The following is a 19,853-nucleotide window of genomic DNA, read 5'->3' on the forward strand; positions in this document are numbered from 1 at the left end:
TTCCTCGTCGACGAGGCATACCTTCACTAGCTCTCACGTTTCCACTTTGATTGGAAGCTCTGCACAGACTGAGCAAGGCATAACACTGGTCTTGTTGGTGACACAAGAGACGTCACTGTTGGGTCTATGTGTATGCCATCTCTCTGGAATCGTAATTAATTGAGGCGTTCCGTAAGAGAAGGGCGAACCTGCCAAATGTACCTTTAGAGATAATCGGTGTTCAAAGTATTTTATCTGTAAACGAGATAAGGGCGAACCCGTCTGTAAATAATGATAATTACTTTGTACATTGAAAAAAGAATACCTTTATTAAAAATTGCAATTAAATGTCCAATTTAATATTCCAACTTAATAGTGATCATAGATGACATTATGAATTCATCAATATTATGGGAATAATTTGAAAACAGTATATTAGAAAAAGCAAACGGCGTAGAAGTGAACTCAACAGTGGCAGACATTAACAACAATATAATAATAATAATAATAATAATAATAATAATAAGAACACTTAATCGCACTGTGATGTGACATTTACAAAGTGTCTGAAATTGTTAATAAACAAAAATAAGTAAATGCCTTGCTATCAAAAGTGGTTTCACTTGTTCTGGGAACAGAGGCGCTAATAAATTAATCCATTACATCATCTTCATGAAGATGTTCCTCTGAGTCGGTCACTGCTAGTTGCACGTTTCCTTTCCTGATCACGTCGTCCAGAAATGTTCTGTGGCACATAGATAAGGGGAGATTTCAGATCTTTTACTTTCTCAGAAGTGAGCTTCACTGGCGTGACATCCTCTTTGGCAAAACCAGCTAAGAGAGGTCGGACTGTTCTTAATGCGACGTCTGTTCACATCAACACTGCTTACGAGCTTAGAAATATAGGCATTCTGGAGGTCACAATCACCTAACTCCCAGAAATTACGAAATACAGGTTGTATTTTCTCCATACCTAATCCGTTGAAGCATCCACAAGTACATGGCGGGCCTATACCGCGATCTTGCACATGTCTAGATGTTTTCGTACTAATGTACGATTCACCTTTGTTCATTTTAATCTTTGCTTGTTTATCCATTTTTCGATATGCCTCTGGCGTTTTCTACAATAACCAGATATGCCTGGTTGATTATCACTGGCACTATTACTCATAATAAGCTATTACAATGTCCATAAATACACGTAATTCCTCACTACGGTTGTACTAGTCTGTGTGGTTACAACAACACTGAGACAATAAATGGCGCGCGCCTTCAGGCAGTGGCGTATTCGCCCTTCTCGTACGGAGTAATATGAATATTATGATCTGTCACAGGCTACGCAGTTTCTCCAACCTTACAAACATTGATAATTTCTATATAGTAAGGGCGAGCCCACCAAGGTCTGTCAGGCTTATGTTGCAGATATGTATCTTAAATATTCGGAGGAGTAAAAGAGACAAAATTCGACCCTTGGCGGGCTCGCCCTTCTCTTACGGAACGCCTCAATTATTGGTGGTACACTGTTCTACACTTCTCCCGAGTTTGGAGTCGTTCGGGCCATTCTTTCTGGGCGTTGCACTTTTCACAAACAGTAGTGTATTTACTACAGATTGAGAGGTATTGATTATGAAGTGTACTCTTCTCTTTTTGTTGTACATTAATCTAAAAGGATATTTAAACAAACCGCTTGCAGCATAATTTTCATGTGAATATCTATTGTACACAAACGAATTCCTTGTTAATGTGTTGCAAGTCTGTTGGTTGTAGATGCAACGTAATTCTCTGGTATACAATAACAGGAGAAAACCCCAGACATTGAACCAATAAACCGCTGCTGCCAATGAACTATGAATAAAGTGAATGTCCTTCATACGTCACGTTTCTCGGCTTTTAATAATACCACATGAGTGCACTGATACCATCTCGAAGTGGATTGTTCTGCTATAGCCCCTCCATCTATACCTAAAGTCACGCCTAACAGACAGTCAACTTTTTTATTTGCAGCGCAATTCGTTTTTTATTTGGATGCCTCGCTGTGATGTTGATGTCGTGTTGGCTTTAATTCGACAAAAATTTATATGAAGCGACCTTTCATTACAGCAAAAAATTGTAATTGCATTACCGCAAATTGATGATGAACCAAATATAAAGCTATGGTTTGTTTACGGCGATGATCGTCAGGAAGTACTACATCGCTGTCAATTCTAATTTGTTTTGCTGCCATAACTCGATTCAATATTTCTTACATGGCCTTCTCTAAATATCGATTATTGAACATGTATGCGGCGATGTGCGTCCTGAATATGCTTCAGAAGCAACCTCCAGCGATCTGCGTCGCGTCCAACGATCTATGTTGGCGATCATCGCTGTAAAGAAGCCGTGCGCATTCATTTTTGGGAACAGTGCAGATCAGGCACTGATTCAATTAGATGAAATAGCTGTTGTAACAAATAGAATAGATAAATTCTGTGGCCGAAAGGAGAAAGGTCTTAAGTCAATTTTTTGTGAAAATGAGATTTTTATATATTCTGGAAGCGGAAACAATTCTCTACAATCTGGTAAAACGGTTAAAGTCAAATAAGAGTCCTGACTGGATTTATAGAGCGTTACCAAATGTCCTAAGTACTTTTTGAATCGAGCACACACAGAATAAAGGACTTAAGAATATTTAATACTTTATTCCTTACAAGCATCACATGTTTACTTTCCATGCTTCCCTATTAGAAAGGTCTGACTTGTATTTTAGCCATTTTATCACATACTGATGCCCTTTCCTTTTAAAACTTTAAGCACCAGGTAAACAGTCCTATAATTGTTTAAGACCTATTTTGCATTCTTAATAATTTACATTTCTCAGTTATTTTGACATGAAAATGGTCTTATGTTTAAATAGTCCCTTCTACTCAGTTTGAATTCTAGTCTTAAAAGGGCTTAAGTGCGGTTATTTTTGGAAATAATCAAGAAAATTGTTAAATGAACAACATTAGCTATTTTAGAAGAAATATAAACAAATAATATCCAAGAAAAACCTCTTAATTAAGAAACTCTATAATTGACACCAATTTCAATCTTTCTACTGCTATGAAAAGTATAAAATTTTTATTTAAGACCTTTTTCCTCCCGGCCACAGAATTTTGTTATGTAGTTTTTAACAGGAGGGTCGTGTTTTTCATTTGCTGATGTGATATAAATCTGCAATAATTAACGTATCTAGTAATCCATCATCATACTATAGTACGGGACACAAGAATGCGAACTTGAAGTTCTATCACGGTCTAGTCTAGTATATACAGTCATGAAGCTTGAGTTGTGAGGGTGCTAGGAACAATAGACTGTGCTGTCACTATTTCGCATTGTCTGTAATGAGGCGATAGTAGCGATCCTAGTGGTTAGCAACTATCTATGGATGCATATTTACTACGTATTGAGCTTCGTGACTATATACTAGACTGTGGTTCTACCGGCCACCGCTCCGCTCTGCACCACTCGCCCGGAAATGTTGTCATGTTATGTGTCATACATTTAGTCCCGAAACGAGAAGGTGCTATTCTTTTTAATCTGTGATTTTATTAGCCTCTTCAGTCCCGAATTTATTTTCTTAATTGAAAAAATCGGTCACATAATCATTCTGGGGTTCCAAAAAGCCCAAATCAAGTCTTCACAGAAAATCAAATTTTGGTGCAATTTTTATTCTTGGTGCCCCCAAATTTTAAATTCTATTTATAATTCTGGTATAGAAATTTTTCAGAAGTGATACTCTTCATTTCTATCAAATTTAATTTTTCCAAATTTTCAAAAGTCTCCAAGACACTGCAAAAACAATTAAAAGAAAATTTTGTAGAGTATATTCTACAACAGAACTGAAGAGACTATGTGACGTAGGTTTCTTAAAAAAAAAAAAAAAAAAAAAAAAAAAAAAAAAAAAAAAAAAAAAAAAAGCAAAATGCGTTACGAACTAATACCGAACATCTTCTGATGCATGCGTCTAGTTAGCTTTTGCCGCGTTGCTAATTATGCTCGATGGCATGCCAATCTTTAAAAGATGCTCTCCACCGAAGCCGCTGTGCCAATTGGCATTGCCGCATGGTACAATAAAGAATCGGTGTATATGCACTGACTATGGTACAAACCAGTCGGCAAAAGCCATATCTCGACTGTCTGTACACACTTGTGTCGGCAAAGCTATAGTTCAGGGATGTCGAACAGCGCTCTCGAGCTGTGAAATGAAGAGCCTTCACTCCTTCCTTACCGTGCAACGGTTGAACACAGGTAGCAGGCAGACCGGGCGAATGATCATAAACAAAAGCAGAACTACTGATGCGGCAGCTGGTACGTGGATAACTTTTATACAGGGACATCATTTTATTTTTACTTCAATTTTTATTGTACCTGAGTTTTTGAATGTACTTCACTCCCACCCCTTCTACTAAGGAAGTTCCAACTCCACACAGAACCAAGACCGCAGATAGTAAGCAGTACTGAGTTACTGAGTATAGTACGTTCCAGAAATATGTTCGCGTTTTCCAGTGACGAAAGAGCTTTCAATATTGAATCATATTTTGGCACAGGTACTGTCCGTTTGCCTACGTCGCATCCCGATTTCCCCCACCTGCTTCTGCTCGCCTCTCTGTAAAAGCTGGGCTGTCTTAGCTCTTTTCTGAAAACATTAATTTCTCTTAGGAATTGGACGTTTACATAATATTATACAGCTGTTTAATTTAACTTAAATAAAAGGGCCTCGTTAAGTAATTAACTGTCACGTGATTTCCTCCCTTCCCACAATCCTGCGGCATAACCACTTGGACGGACCGTAGATAGCATGTCTGAGTAATTTTATATTTTCGGGTCGGGCAGAAGTGAAGATTGAATTCACAGTACGTAGAGTAGGTACAGAATTATTTCAACATGAGTTACTAGCACGAAGGACGAAACTGCTGGCAATTGGAATTAGATGCAATAGTCTATAGTGCGATAATATGCACAAAAGAACTGAAGCCTGTATCGAAATGAAAGGCCACGATTTTCAAAATTGTGTTTAAATATTCATATTATGATTATTTTTCAATTTAACTTCTTTCTCTATATTGTACGCTAATGTGCTGTAGACAGTATACACTGCATAATGAATACGTTCGCATGGATAACTCACTTCGTGAGTAAAAATACTTATTCTTAATACAGTACTGTACTTTGATTAAAGAAAAACCTAATGAAAATTATCAAACTCAAAATCGCGATATTTCCTAGTTTACGTAAATGGATGAACTACTTTTCTTCCATCCTATACCTAGTAGAGTGATTTGTGTTTTACGCCAGTATCATCGAACTCCAGTCTTGGAGGGGGGAGCAAGCGGTGTTTCCGATTCTCTAAAGGTATATACAGGTTAATATTAAAAATGTTAGTAAAAATAAAATGATGTCCCTGTACATCTTACTAATTGATTGGGAGCTCATTTTAGATTTGCACTTGATACACTTTGATGAACGAAGAATGTAGACCTACATGAGGATGAATGTTGCTGATAATAATAATAATAATAATAATAATAATAATAATAATAATAATAGTAGTAGTAGTAGTAGTAGTAGTAGTAGTAGTAGTAGTAGTAGTAGTAGTAGTAGTAGTAGTAGTAGTAGTAGTAGTAGTAGTAGTAGTAGTAGTAGTAGTAGTAGTAGTAGTAGTAGTAGTAACATCGTTTTATCTACTGAGTCATTCCATGAATGTTGTTCGTTAGTGACGGATATAATAATGTTGTTAATATGTTTAAAATATCAACTTTGTGTTTATGTGTTGTAGCAGTGCAACTTCAAGTTCAGAAACGTAAACTGTTTTGATGTAAAAATTAATTACTTTTAGCGTGACTTGAAATTTATTCATAGTTTTTGATACAGATTCAAACTATCTTCTCCTCGAGTTCGATCCTTTAGTGAAATGATATCTACAAGATCTCCATGAACATTGAAATCTGAATCGACATTCCTTATGAATATAGCTGCGCCGTATCTTTGCGGTCGGTACTTTCATCAAGAGCTAGTGCATAACAAGTAAAAGTTTTTATTCTTGCTATTAGTTGTCCCTCCAAGTTATCTGCCATTTCTGATATGTGTTCTGCAATAATATTACGAGATAGACTTATAGATTAAAAACCATTAACATGTTCCAGACATATTTCTTTTGCAACAGCTATGAGATAGTTTTTCAAAAATTCTCCGTCAGTGAATAACTTTGAACTCGTTGCAATAATTTGACAAATTTTGTAGCTAGTACGAACCAATCTTCTTCTATTAACACCCGATGATGATGATGATGATGATGATGATGATGGTTTTCTGAATTCAATCTTGATTTCAATTCCTCTACAATTTTTTCACGACCGGAACCGGATAAATTTTCTGGTCCATAAGCTTCAGCATGTGTTGAATTAAACTTTATTTTAATATTATGATGGCTTAGATATGCAAGTTCCTTTCTACTTATTAAGCAGTGTACCTTTCCATCCTTTAAGATAAAGAAATACCTATCTATCCACTTACTATTGAATCGTCATTTCATATCCATACCAGCCGCCAGAGTTGATAAACACCCTGCGTACAGAACACTGCTACAGCGAGCTCAGGTTGACAGACTGACAGTATTAATCGTTTCACAGCTTGAGAGCGCTGTTCGACATCCCTGCTATAGTTGGTATCGAAATGTACGCGGAAAATGCGTTGTGAGCTGCGCGAAAAAGCGAAAATTACCAGAAAAATTTTGGTTACAGATTTCTTATTATTAGTATATATATATATATATATATATATATATATATATATATATATATATATATATATATATATATATATATGCCTATATGTAGTGAAGATGACGTTCAACACAGCGCACCTTGTAGACACAAAATCTGCATGAATCTTAATTGAACGTTCGTTTTCAACTTGATTCTTTCAATATTCTCCCCAGATTGCATGCGTAAACGCATGGAAAATTGAACCGTGTAGATGCACCTTTAGATGTTGCTGTTTAGTCAGCTGTCCGAAGACAGGTCTGAACCCCACAAGCATCACTTATGAGGCAACTAAGCAAGGAGATAGTAGAGTAGGGTGGCCAGTTCCTTTCCCCCTCCATAGCATACATCGCCAACTAGCTACATATTCCACTAATCAGACTTCAGATAATAATGATAATAATAATAATAATAATAATAATTTATTTGAACGATCATAATATGGTACACTTTTGGTTCGCACTCCCGATGAAGCAAAAGCTTGTGGCCGGGAGTGGAGTTTACGTTGAATAATGAAAAAGTAATATTACAAGTTTAAGCCTAGACTAAAATAATTATTTAATTGTTTAATTTAAATAATCAAATATATGTAAGCAAAAGTAAAGTGATGAATATCAAAATATTAATACAAGAAAGAATAATATAAGAAATACAATGAAATTATATAAAATATATGTAAGCAAAAGAAAGTGATGAATATCAAAATAATAATACAAGAAAGAATTATATAAGAAATACAAAGAAATTATATCAAGTATATGTAAGCAAAAGAAAGTGATGAATATCAAAATAATAATACAAGAAATACAATGAAATTATATCAGGTAAAACATAGAAGATTCGGTTAACTAGAAAGTACAAATAATAAAATGAAATGAAAAATATTCAATAACACAATTGTAAAAAAAATGCAAAATATTATGCAATAATATACTGGAGTAATAATTATTATATACATAAATGATATTTTAGTTTTAATTGAATTATTGAATTTTGATACATACCATCCATATGGCAAAATATCTCTAGGCCGTCCAAAGAAGAGATGGACTGAAAATTCTAGTTTGAGACCGTAACAGGCCACTTGGCCTAATACTTGTTAGGAAGATGATGATGATGATGATGATGATGATGGTGATGATGATACATACACACAGATGCATACAAACAATTGTTCTTCCTTTGACACATATCGTCAAGTGAGATGTACTGCCTGATAATAAATGTACATATCAGTCAGAACTTGAATCAGAGGATAACCTTTAGATGAAGCCAACGAATCTGAGCTAAATCCTGATACAGGCAACGTTAAGTGAAGGCGCGTAACTCTTGTCCGGTCCATTATCTGTTTACACCGGACATCAGAATGCAAATACCGACACATCGCGACTCAAGTGTAGTCTGTTTGTTTTATTTTTGTTAGGTATAAAGAAGCTTTGTCATTGGTTTTAACTCATAGCACTAACTTCAGAGCTTTCTTACACGTAAGGCCAGACCTTGACATTCTTTGAAAGCGCTTCCTTTGATTCTAGACAATAATATACTTAGCAGTATGCCTGTGCCATTTATCGCAAGACATCTTTTCTTGTTTAGTCTGTAAAGTCAAGATTTTAATCCTGTATTCACATCCGTTACGATGTAGTCTGAAAACAGATATCGGACTTCAGCCCATTGTAATATTAATTTTCGTCTATTTCTAGTAGTCATGTTTATTATTATTATTATTATTATTATTATTATTATTATTATTATTATTATTGGGCCTATTAAGTCAATAATACAAATTAATTATAAATAATTTAAATTAAAATCAAATTACCGGAACAGATAATATCAAAGATATATGTGACAAACTTTGTTTTCATGAGCATGTACGAGTAGATTTCATTAAGGCCTTTGATTTCACATAATATTGCAATTAGAATGTTGAGTTTAATACTGCCAATAGCTCATCCTTTCTCCATGCCTGATTACTTCGCATCAGTGACATCAAAGCTTGAATATATTGTTTATTATTGATAAAATAATATGTACAAAAATACAAACGTAATTCTTTCTTGAAGGAGGAAAAAAAAAATCTCGTATTCAGGGAGTTATGCAAACACATATTTAATATGAATAAACATAATTATTAGACACAAAGTGGGTTAAAAAACTTAGGGATAAATTAACTTAAAACAATACAATTTCAATTTTAACAATTTAACTCGTACAAATACATAAATATACATATTAAACCAATAAACAGAGTGAACTCTAAGTAATATCATTAATTTCAGGGAATAGCTAATTCTTTTAGATATTTGAAACACAAAAGTTTAATACAATATTGCTCGTTTTTACTTCCTTTCCGAGATAAAAAAAAATTGTTTTATATGAAACATTTCATAGCATGTTTCGGGAAAGCTATTGATTTAATTCCCAATATGCTCAGCCAATTTAAGAGAGCACTGTATTATGACAATAAATGAAAGAATTTTAGTTTTGTTCTTTAAATGTGCAGAAATTTGATCCGAACAAATATAACATTGTAAAATTCCTTTGAAGAAAGAAAAGTTACATTCGTTCTGCACATTTAAAGGACAAAATTAAAATTCTTTTAATCATTTATCATCATAATACATTGTTCTCTTAAATTGACTGAGCATATTGGGAATTCAATCAGTGGCTTTCCCGAAACACGCTATGAAATGTTTCATATATAACAATAATTTTATATCGAATAGGAAGTAAAAACGAGCAAAATTTTATTGTATTAAACTTTTTTGTTTGAAATATCTCAAAGAATAACCCCCTGAAATTAGTTACATTACTTACGGTTCACCCTGTATGTTCTTTAATCACTCATGTTAACTATGCCCATAGGTGCAAGCGCGCGTTTTAGAGCTTAGAAGAGTCTGAGCGCTTTACAGCGGAAAGGAAAGAGACAGACGAGAGAGGTAGTATATGCCGCTTGGTCTAACTATATACAGGGATGGCCAGCACTGATTCAATAGATAAAGGGAAGAGAACTTATTAAAAACTGTATCCATGTTAATTTTTAGATTTGCCTGAGAAGTATAAGTGCATTATAAGAATGAAAGTTTTAATTTTAATGCCCATTTTTCACAAGTCTGATTTTCTATTCAAAAAGAATATTTTCTCAGCTCTTTTACAGAAAAGTGAAATTTTCAGATATGTTTATTTAGTAGCCTTACAGGTACTGAAACATTGTTTCAGTACCTGTATGTAAATACGTATTACTGAAGATAGTGTATTGAAAATTTTGATAATATTCGCATAGAAAATTTTTTAAGGAAATGAATTAACAAAGCAACTACTGTTACATCATAAACAAAAGATATGAGCCCATGTGTTGTAAAAACGTCAGCTCTAGAGCTTCAGCAGATTTCGAGAAAATAATTTAATATTCTGATGATAGGAAGTTGTGCACCAATATCGTATAACGCGATAAGAGTTTTGTTACGTAATATTAGTTACAGTTAAAACATAAACCTAGGTAACTTCGCTTAGTACTGTAATATTGTTTTGATTAGTTTATTGATTACCTTCATAAGGCTAAAGATACCATCATTATCAATTCCAACTTACCATGTCATACTCAATCTCTTTCTTTGAAATATCACTTTCTTTATGAATGATGTATTTCATTCACTTAGTACAGTATAGTTGTACTACTAAGCAATTTATGTGAATATTCCTTTTCAACTCTTTATTATGTTATTAACATTTAAAAACAACTGCAATATTAAGAAATTGATGTTAGTACTTTTGTTTTACACACAATATAGATAATATCAAACAGAAAGAAGTCGTATAAAAATAACGACATAAAATTTCACGTTCCGTTTGAAGTTTGCACACTACTGTTTTCTTAATCCAACAGGCTGTTTATTGATATACATAATCCTTCCTCCTTCCATACCTAGCGCTTGATGCCTGCTCACGGCGTCAAGGTCAGAAAAATGCGCTTGCTTTGAAATCACTGGAACATTAAATTCCTAACGCTATTTTTTAATTTGCTGACACTGAAATTTTCCAAATTTTGGTATTTTTCAATTATTATATGCATCTTTTGTCTACAATTATGTTACAAAAACGGACTCGGCTAAACTACTGTATAAAGTATCATCAAACACTATTTTTTTTTAATAATTCATATCGTTATGCTCTTATAGACTTCTGCCCAATGCCTGAAAGAACATTTAGGAGAAAACAGCGATATTTACAAGTATCACACTTTATATCCCCCATGTCAAGTTTCTGACGTCCTGTTTTTATTCAAGGTTCTTATAGTTAATATAATCTGTGAATCTTTCATGATTAGTGTTAGCTTACGTGTTCCTACGTGAGGTAAGGAGAGGCACAATCTTCATGACAACAAAAACTCTATCACTATAATGACAATTTTTCTCGGAAGTTCTCTCGAACCATTGGTTTACCAACCACAGAGTCTTCAATTTTTTTTTACGTAAATAGTACTTAAGCACGTTCCCAGTATGGCTATTTGTTTTTGTACGGCGTTTCTTGAATGCTTTCCTTGTATCGATTTAAAATCTATTTTTTCAGTCCTTAACCATTAAATTGACAAAATTTCATTTCTCACGCTAGTTTATTAAACCGTGTCGGACTGTAAAGAAAACAACTATCGCAATGTCCATATTTTATATGTTGCACAATATTGTGAAATTTTAATTTTCCTAGCAATTTTTTTTCTATTTTTCTATTAAAATTATAGCATATAGCCTATTAACCTGTTGTATCCTATAGGATACTTCGTGAATTTAAGGGTTAAGGTACAACTCTTATAATCCTGATAATTACTCATGTTACAGGCATTTCATATGTTACGTTGAATTTCTATGCTTTTAATTATTTTTATTTTAGTTGTTTTTTTTTTTTTGCTCAGTATTACTTTCTAATCTGTTATTAATAAGCAAGTTTTATCATTCTTTCTTTTAATTATTATGTGTAGAAATTTATCAGAAACCTCCTTTTCACCATTATTATTACTTTTTTGTAATGGCAGTTATTTGACTCCATATGAATCCAGTTGTGTAGATAAATTTACCGACAGAGTCGTTTCCCAGAGTGTGCCATAGGAGCATGGTTGCCAGAAGTTCTGGATTTCCCAGGATTGTTCTGGATTTTATTGGTGTGTCCTGTGCCCTGGATTGGTCTCGGAGGATGCTATGCATAGACATTTCGCTAGCCCGCGCTACGAGCGTGCTAAACTATCTCCGGCTATCGACTGGTTACTTGTACAGGATTCATAATATCATATCATATATCGCTGGTTTATGAATATGAAAAAACATTAGTTCGCTGATCATCCACAGGAGACCCGCGCTAAGAATGTCTATGAATATGGCCCGGAATGTCTAAAAGATTGGAAAAATATTTTTTGCTCATTTCTATAAAATTATTTTTAAAATTCCTTATTCATTTTTTAAGATCCTGTCCAGCCTATGATGAATGTCGTCGTCATGGCCACCTGGCGCCTCCTATCGGGTTGTAATGAAATAAAACTATAATACTGTAATATTTATTATGTATTATAGACATCTTTAATCTTTACTCTCTTTGGAAGTTTATTTATTATCGATAGAATTTAAACACTATATCATGAATTTTTTTATGTATATATTAGTTGTAATATGGCATTATTTTTCCAGATTTTACTAATAATTCCAAGAAAATTTCACAATCTAGCAAAAATGTAACAAAATTTTATTAAAAGTTTAGGCTCTATACAGGGTGTATCTATATATGTGGGGGCGTATTCCTGACACCAAACCATAACAAAAAGTTCATATGAACATGGGTCCGTAAACCATACGTTAGGAAGTTACGGATTTATTGGTAATGGTACATGTGATACATTTAACAACACACATTTACAAAAATTGCTCAAAGTGACCTCCTCCTGCTTCGATGCATACCCTGAGCCTGGGTTCCATGCTTTGCCGTACTCTGTGCAAATGTCCTGGGGTGTTATGGATTTGAACAAATCCATTTTGGATACGCTCCCTCAGAACATCGATATTAGGTACAGGTGTTGAATACACCAAGGATTTTAAATGTTCCAGACGTAAAAATCCATTGGATTTAAATCTGGCGACCGGGCAGGCCATGCAATGGATCCCCTTCGACCAATCCATGAAGAAATTGGGAAAAATGCAAGTTTGTGGTGAATTACATAATCAGGGATCACTACAGTAAATTCCTTTCATAACTCCCTAACGAAGGGTTTACGGACACATGTTCATATGAATTTTTTTGTCATGTTTTGGTGTCAGGAATACGCCCCCACATTCATAGACATATATCGATACACTCTGTATAATTACTTGAAATACGTAAAACGAATAAAATCAGTTGTATTACATTGCATTAGGCCTAATTCAAATGTTCAGTCACGTTAAAGTACGCAATATTATCACCTGTCTTGAATTCCTGCATAGGAGGCTGATCTACGCTACATTTGCGATGAGATGAGATGATAGAGATTTGTTGGGATGCCACAAGGGAACCGGAGCTCCCGGAAAAATCTGTGTTACCTGAACCACAGGCTTGCCCAACACAAGTTATAAATCGGGGAATCGAACCGGATCAAAAAATGTAAATGTGAAAACTTAAGCATATAATATTACTGTATTGTAATGGAGCATTCTGTATAATAAATAAGTAAAAAATACACACAAATTTATGTGGCAATGGCTATATTATGCAATATATAATTAATAGGGCTCAATAAGAAACAATTTTAAGCTGTGAAGTTACTCTCTTTCTTAGAAATCAGACTCGAATAGATTAGTGAGTTCATTGTGGTGTTTTTTAATACTTAATTATAAAAACCACAAGCGTTTGGAGATTCCAATTAGATGTTCTTTTGCATACGACTTCAGTTCCAGGAAGCCATTGGCTGCCGTCCATTTCTTTCCCATGAGAAACTGCCCAGCATCTAGTCTTGTCAGCTGACCCCTACCTTTTAATACTGGGAGTGTGGGTGTGTTGTACAGGTTTGCCACCGACTCAATACAAATAAAATGACTCACTTTCCTCATAACACGATGTTATTACATCCCACGCGTTGCGGTGTTATCTACCTTTTTGTACAGGATTGCTTACTCGTGGTGTCAACATTTTTGTCAAAAATCTACGAGGTTGTAAGGAAGCTTAGGCCTACACTACTTAATATGGACATACACACTTGGTTCTCTACAATTTATCATGTAGATGTCACTGAAGCTTCAGAGAGGACAAGAAATACTGTATATAACAGTTCTAATTTCGTAAAAATTAACAGACATTTGAAGATCGCATTTTAGGACCACGACATTTCATTCCTTTTATCGTATTCCATAGATTTTACATTAGCATTGAAGCTTTAAGATGTGGAAGAAGTCAAAATTTTACAATATTACAATTTTCTGGCGAGTTGAAGTAAGGTGAGGCCGAGGATTGGCCATAAATTACCCGGTCTTTGCCTTATGGTTGGGGAAAACCTCGGAATAAACCCAACCAATAATCAGATCAAACTGGGATCTAACCCAAGCCCGAGCGCAGCTCCGGATCAGCAGGCCAGCGAGTCTGCCGACTGAGTTACATTGTGGTTCTACAAAAATTATACAGTACATAACAATCAGATGATTAAAGTTACAAAAGTTACGAAAGTTACAAAAGTTATTCATCAGTTCAGCTATAAAATATAATACATGGCAAGTAAGGTAATTCAATTTAACAGCATAAAGAATTCAACCTGTTGAGATATACGAAAATTGATAATAAATATCATGCAAATTACTTCAAATTATAAGGATAAATAATTCATCAGTTGAGCTATACAGACTACTATTCAATTTACAGCATATACAATTAATCAATTAAGCTATACAAAATATACAATACATAGTAAACAGATTAATTCAGTTTACAAGCATACTTTTGTTAATCTATACAAAATTGTACAATTAGTACCAAGTATATTAATTCAATTTATAAGCATAAACAATTCAACAGTTGAGCTATACAGACTTCTATTCAATTTATAGCATATACAATTCATCTGCGAAGCTACACAAAAATATGCAATACATAGTGAACAGATTAATTCAATTTACAAATATACTTTTGTTAAGCTACACAAAATTTTACAATTCATATCAAATAGATTAATTCAGTTTATAAGCATAAACAATTCATCAGTTGAGCTATACAGACTACTATTCAATTTACAGCGTATACAATTCATCAAATAAGCTATACAAAAATATACAATACATAGTAAACAGATTAATTCAATTTACAAATATACTTTTATTAAGCTATACAAACTTGTACAATTCATACCAAATAGATTAATCCAACTTATAAGCATAAACAATTCATCAGTTGAGCTATACAGACTACTATTCAATTTACAGCGTATACAATTCATCAATTAAGCTATACAAAAATATACAATACATAGTAAACAGATTAATTCAATTTACAAATATACGTTTGTTAAGATATACAAAATTGTACAATTCATACCAAATACATTAATTCAATTTATAAGTATAAACTTTGCATCATTTGAACTACATAGACTACTTTTCAATTTAGAACATATACAATTCATCAGTTAAGCTATACAAAAATATACAATACATAGCAAACAGATTAGTATTTTTTTTCTTGTTAGAAGGGAGGAAGGGAGGGAACATCCCATGCACTACGACCTGAGGTCTATTGTACACCCCCTATATGGAATGAGTTGCGTGCCCAGCGAACCTTCACGCGCACCGACTTACAACCGGTCCCTACAGTCAACAGTCCATGTACTATTCCTGCTTCGGCAACCTCCCCAAGGCTCCCTTAACGGTTCGAGGCAGAAGTCCTCCCCTCGAGAAGGTCTGCTCCGGGTTCCGTTGCAGAAGCTATCCATCATCACATGATACAATCCACGGAGGTCGATCGAGAGAGCCAGCAGCTTCGGGCGGCCGCCTGTAGAGCGATCTGAAAACCAGAAGAAGTAACGGGATGATGAAAGACAGGATGATAGGAAGTGGCGAAGATGAGTGGGGTTCCAATCGCCTGATAAAGTTACCTGATATTCATCCATAGGAGTGAGGGAAAAACCCCGAAAAAAACTTCACCCGGGCCCGCTGGGTTCAGTGTTAGACTCGCTAACCCCTCAGCCACAACGGTGGACTAGTAAACAGATTAATTCAATTTACAAGCATATTTTAGTTGAGCTATACAAAATTGTACAGTTCATATCAAGTAGAATAATTAAATATACAAGCATAATTCATCAGTTGTGTAGAAGGTATGAGGATGTAGACATTCTGTTCTAAACCTTTTTTTCATAGTCCTTCAAAGCTTTGAGATAATTAGGCAGTGCATTGAAGACTGTAATAGGCCTACATGAATAGTGAACTTTTCTATAACAGCCTAGACATTGGTGCGCGACGTAATGTTGCTAATTACCAGGTTTGCGTCACTTAATTCCTCTTGTACTGCTGTAAGTTACGCATCAGCATAATCTTCGATGCATGTATCCGTGTTGCATACCCGTAACACGGGTAATTAAAAGGTAGTATTAATGTAATTATGAAACTCGCTACCTGAAGCAGAGAATGTATTAAGACTATGCAATGCTGTGATTCGTACATTCTGATCACTAGACCGCGTAACATGCAATTGGATGTTTTTATGATTTGGCATATTGAAAAAGTCAAAATGGATCTTTGCCAATCATGGCTTTTACGTTCGAATGAAGCTACTTTATTGTGCATAAATGTATATGTATTTTATACTATATTTAAATGCATATATTAATATCTTTCCTTGTTTTCCCCGATTTATTATCTAATTTCAAAATTTCTGTATGTTAAAAATAAGAATAATTTACAAGAATTATAAAAATTATGTGAGAAAACCAATGATTAATTAATTACTATTCAGGACGTGAAATTGCTGTGACAACAATGGATACTTCTCCCTAGTGCAGTGGTTCCCAAACTGGGGGTCGTGTAAAGAGCTGAGGGAGGTCGCGAAATGATTTACAAAATGAAAAAGCGTTTTAACACACACTTACTGTGTGTTCAGAAATATAAACAATATTTAACATAAAAATAAGAAAAAAAGTTCAGTAAATATACACTAAAGTAAAAATTGATTTTATTATTGCGACAAATGTTTTTTTTTTCTTCAGAAAGTAGCTTTCAAATCTGGACTCTATATTCAGTATACACATATTGACATCACTTTCAAGTTCAATGAGATTTATCGTCTTTGTTTTGATGGCATCATAGATGAGATACTTATTTTGTATAAATATGAGGCTACAAAATAATGTAATAAAAAATTTAAGAGCTTCTTTTGAAAGCTCTTCATGCATTCTTTTGATCCAAAACTCATCTACTGTACAGTCTGTAAAAAGCTTAGTTTAAATATTCCATTAGTAGGTATGTACAGATACGGAAATAAAATTTGGAAATTTAAGGGCTGCTGGTTTTGTATTGTTTACTGCATTCTAATAGGTTGTTTCGACACAGCACGCCAATTTTCTGTTTAAAAAGTAAAACTTTTGTATGGAGTTCAGTTGTGATCCAGAGAATATAATGTGAAGACGTACTAAAATGCCGCCATTAAATTTGCAACTTTGTCTGTGCTTGTAAAAGACTTCAGAGATGACTATTTTTCAGTCAAGGATGAAAATGTATTATTGTATAAAGTATGTAAGTTAGACCAATACAACATGTACTTTAAGCTGGATTTCATAACAAGTATAAATATCACTTGAATTTAATAACAACCAGTACAACATATCAGTTGGATTTAATAACAAGTATAAAATATCACTTGGATTTAATAACAACCACTACAACATATCAGTTGGATTTTATAACAAGTATAAAATATCACTTGGAATTAATAACAACCAGTAAAACATATCAGTTGGATTTCATAACAAGTATAAATATCACTTGGATTTAATAACAACCAGTACAACATATCAGTTGGATTTCATAACAAGTATAAAATATCACTTGAATTTAATAACAACCAGTACAAGATATCAGTTGGATTTCATAACAAGTATAAATATCACTTGGATTTAATAACAACCAGTACAACATATCAGTTGGATTTCATAACAAGTATAAAATATCACTTGGAATTTAATAACAACCAGTACAACATATCAGTTGGATTTCATAACAAGTATAAATATCACTTGGATTTAATAACAACCAGTACAACATATCAGTTGGATTTCATAACAAGTATAAAATATCACTTGAATTTAATAACAACCTGTACAAGATATCAGTTGGATTTCATAACAAGTATAAATATCACTTGAATTTAATAATAACCAGTACAACATATCAGTTGGATTTAATAACAAGTATAAAATATCACTTGGATTTAATAACAACCAGTACAACATATCACTTTCATTTAATAACAAGAATTACAAAATATCACTTGGATTTAATAACAAGTACAAGATATCAATTGGATTTAATAACAACCAGTACAACATATCAGTTGGATTTCATAACAAGTATAAATATCACTTGAATTTAATAACAACCAGTACAACATATCAGTTGGATTTCATAACAAGTATAAATATCACTTGAATTTAATAACAACCAGTACAACATATCAGTTGGATTTCATAACAAGTATAAATATCACTTGAATTTAATAACAACCAGTACAACATATCAGTTGGATTTAATAACAAGTATAAAATATCACTTGGATTTAATAACAACCAGTACAACATATCAGTTGGATTTCATAACAAGTATAAATATCAATTGGATTGAATAACAACCAGTACAACATATCAGTTGGATTTCATAACAAGTATAAATATGACTTGAATTTAATAACAACCACTACAACATATCAGTTGGATTTCATAACAAGTATAAATATCCAAATCAAGATTTCAGGTATAACTCCCTGTAAAGTTGATTTGAATAATTTCGAGGGAAAAATTGTTCCGGAGCCGGGTATCGAACCCGGGACCTTTGGTTTAACGTACCAACGCTCTACCACTGAGCTACCCGGGAACTCTAACCGACACCGATCCAATTTTTCCCTCTATATCCACAGACCTCAAAGTGGGCTGACAACCGTCAAGCAACCAACTTCGAGTGCACACTAACTCCGTGTGACTTAAATTGTGGTTTTCTGTTAACGAACAGTGACGTGTATTATGCAAATCAAGATTTCAGGTATAACTCCCTGTAAAGTTGATTTGAATAATTTCGAGGGAAAAATTGTTCCGGAGCCGGGTATCGAACCCGGGACCTTTGGTTTAACGGACCAACGCTCTACTACTGAGCTACCCGGGAACTCTAACCGGTTGTCAGCCCACTTTGAGGTCTGTGGATATAGAGGGAAAAATTGGATCCGTGTCGGTTAGAGTTCCCGGGTAGCTCAGTGGTAGAGCGTTGGTACGTTAAACCAAAGGTCCCGGGTTCGATACCCGGCTCCGGAACAATTTTTCCCTCGAAATTATTCAAATCAACTTTACAGGGAGTTATACCTGAAATCTTGATTTGCATAATACACGTCACTGTTCGTTAACAGAAAACCACAATTTAAGTCACACGGAGTTAGTTTGCACTCGAAGTTGGTTGCTTGACGGTTGTCAGCCCACTTTGAGGTCTGTGGATATAGAGGGAAAAATTGGGTCGGTGTTGGGTAGCTCAGTGGTAGAGCGTTGGTACGTTAAACCAAAGGTCCTGGGTTCGATACCCGGCTCCGGAACAATTTTTCCCTCGAAATTATTCAAATCAACTTTACAGGGAGTTATACCTGAAATCTTGATTTGCATAATACACGTCATTGTTCGTTAACAGAAAACCACAATTTAAGTCACACGGAGTTAGTGTGCACTCGAAGTTGGTTGCTTGACGGTTGTCAGCCCACTTTGAGGTCTGTGGATATAGAGGGAAAAATTGGATCGGTGTCGGTTAGAGTTCCCGGGTAGCTCAGTGGTAGAGCGTTGGTACGTTAAACCAAAGGTCCCAGGTTCGATACCCGGCTCCGGAACAATTTTTCCCTCGAAATTAT

At 34.2% G+C, this 19,853-nt stretch overlaps 1 non-coding gene across 1 annotated transcript; it reads right to left on the minus strand.

The window, feature by feature from the left end:
* Window positions 1-19,057: 19,057 nt before the first annotated feature.
* TRNAN-GUU (transfer RNA asparagine (anticodon GUU)) lies at window positions 19,058-19,129 on the minus strand. The gene has a single exon. It is a non-coding gene; the product is annotated as a tRNA-Asn (tRNA).
* Between the last annotated feature and the right edge of the window lie 724 nt (window positions 19,130-19,853).

This window comes from Periplaneta americana, chromosome 6 (assembly GCF_040183065.1).
Source record: "Periplaneta americana isolate PAMFEO1 chromosome 6, P.americana_PAMFEO1_priV1, whole genome shotgun sequence".
Classification (NCBI taxonomy): Eukaryota; Metazoa; Arthropoda; class Insecta; order Blattodea; family Blattidae; genus Periplaneta; species Periplaneta americana.